Source organism: Triticum dicoccoides, chromosome 6B (genome assembly GCF_002162155.2).
Source record: "Triticum dicoccoides isolate Atlit2015 ecotype Zavitan chromosome 6B, WEW_v2.0, whole genome shotgun sequence".
Lineage (NCBI taxonomy): Eukaryota > Viridiplantae > Streptophyta > Magnoliopsida > Poales > Poaceae > Triticum > Triticum dicoccoides.
The window spans coordinates 200,585,138-200,587,658 of NC_041391.1; the positions used below are offsets into that span (position 1 = coordinate 200,585,138).

At 54.8% G+C, this 2,521-nt stretch overlaps 1 pseudogene; it reads left to right on the forward strand.

Moving 5' to 3' along the window:
• The first annotated feature begins 833 nt into the window (after positions 1–833).
• The window catches only part of LOC119321046, a 2,367-nt pseudogene continuing 679 nt past the window's right edge, over positions 834–2,521 (forward strand).

Sequence of the window (2,521 nt, forward strand, 5' to 3'; positions counted from 1 at the left end):
GCCGCTTTGCCGCTCCGGTTGCTTCGGGAGGTAGGTTCCTCGCGCCTGGGGTAGAGGCAGGGGGAGGTTACGGCATCGGCGGCAGCTGCTGGAGGCGTCTCCACGCGCGACAGGGCGGATCCTGTGGCTAATGGCAGCGCAAGGGTGCGGGAGGAACGGCGGGGCGGCGAACGGCGCGGGAGGAGGGGGCGAGAGACGTGCGAGGAGAAGGGGGCGAGAGAGGTCGTGCGGGGAGGAGGGGAGAGGTCGTGCGGTCGTTTGTGGGCAACATATTTTTTTCTTTCTGAACGGTTGGGCAGATTAGAGATCGATGGGTTTGGCTTAATGCGTGGTTGGTAGCGTTAAACACAGAATGATTAAGGACCATTAGATCTTGATGATGGATGGGTGGGATTGTTTGGATCTGCCCCTCTCTTTCTTTTATAGTGGTAGTAGATAGTAGATAGTAGATAGTAGATGCACCGACCTGTATTAATTAACCCATTATTGGCAGAAATAGCTGACCCTTTTGTTTGTTTGCACCAGTCGCTTGCCCTGGAATCTACTATCGGTAGATGCTTACACCTCTGCTCTCACTATTTAGTCTCCGTCCAAAGTTCCAAACTTATTGACACGGCGCGCGTGGCATGCATAGAATCTTGATGGCCAGGTTCATGGAGCAACTCACGTACATACGCATCTTTTTTGCTCTCTTCTTCCCTCTTCTCCTGCTCCTGAAGGCCTGGAGGCGCCGGAGCAGCGGCGATGGCGTGAGGCTGCCGCCCGGCCCGTGGCGGCTACCTGTAATCGGCAGCCTGCACCACATTATGTGCAGCTGGCTGCCGTACCACGCCATGGCCGACCTCTCGCGCCGGCTCGATGCACCGCTCATGTACCTCAGGCTCGGCGAGGTACCCGTTGTGGTCGCCTCGTCGCCAGAGCGACGAGCCGCCCGTGAGATCATGAAGACACACGACGTCAACTTCGCGACCAGGCCGTGGAGCCCCACCATGCGCGTCCTGTTGGCCGACGGGGAGGGGCTCGTGTTCGCGCCCTACGGCCCGTTGTGGCGGCAGCTCCGCAGGATCAGCATCCTGGAGCTGCTCAGCGCGCGCCGCGTCCAGTCATTCCGCCGTGTTCGGGAGGAGTAGGTCGGTCGCCTCGTCACCGCCGTCGCCGCGACTAGGAGCCGCGGCCATGCCGGGTGAAGCCGTGAACGTCAGCCAGCGGATCTACGAGACCACCATGGACATGACGATGCGGAGCATTATGGATGACCGCTTCGAGAAGCGGGACGACTTCCTAGAGGTGTTCGCCGAGGGGGTAAAGATCACCTCTGGGTTTAACCTCGGTGACCCGTTCCCGTCGTCGAGGCTTGCGAGCTTCCTCAGCGGCACCGCATGCCGGGCGGAGGCCAACCACCGCAAGAACGGCGAGCTGGTTGACTGCGTCATCAGGCAACACGAGGAGAAGAAGGCCACGGGGGCTGACGGCGCCGTCGACGAGGAAGACCTCGTGGATGTGCTCATGAGGATACACAAGGAAGGTGGTCTCGAGGTGCCCGTGACAATGGGAATCATCAGGGCCTTTATTCTTGTAAGTGTCCATACACTGGTTTCGTAGACCGTTCGTAGGTGTAGAATTTTTGGATTTTTAGTACCACCATGCTAGCTGAACCATAATTAGTGGATTATTTTCTTGGCATTTTGCATGTTCATGAGTTAACACCTTCACATATATACGCAGGACCTTTTCGCCGCTAGGGGTGAAACAACGGCGAACGCTCTCCAATGGGCCATGTCAGAGCTGATGAGGAATCCAGAAGCAATGCACAAAGCACAAGCCGAGCTGCACCATAGCCTCCAAGGGAAAACGACGGTGACAGAGGAGGACCTCGCCGACCTAAAGTACCTGAAGCTGGTCATCATGGAGACCCTGAGGCTGCACCCCGTGGTGCCATTGCTGCTTCCAAGGGAGTGCGGGGAAACATGCAAGGTGATGGGGTACGACGTGCTCAAGGGCACCACCGTGTGAACGCGTGGGCCACATGGTTTTGGGTACCGGGCGGTAAATTCGGTTACCGCCCGGTAACCGCGTTTCTCGCTGCCCCACGATAATTAGGTATCTCGAGTAAAAAAAATCGAACTTTTTGAATTTTTTGAATTTAAACTCCTAACTTCTAGTTAAATGAGATATATCTCTGTCACAAACACAAGCTGACTTGTGTCCTAGTGGTAAGGATCATCCTCCAGCAACAGAGCGTCATGTGTTCGAGGACAGCCGGCCGCATTTTTTTCTTTTTGATTTTTGAGGAATGCACGCCACACTATGTTGTAATTTCTAAAAAAATATGTGCGTACGAAGGTCGAACTCGCAACCTGCAGGTTCGTGGCAGTGGATCAGACCTGTTACCACTGCGCTAGTACTACTGCTGAGAACATTTGGTGCTCCAAACTTATCTATTCTAGTCTTAAAAAATTCGAATTCAAATTTGAATTTTAAATTTCGCTCGAATTTTTGTCGGTATTTCGTGGTTACCGCG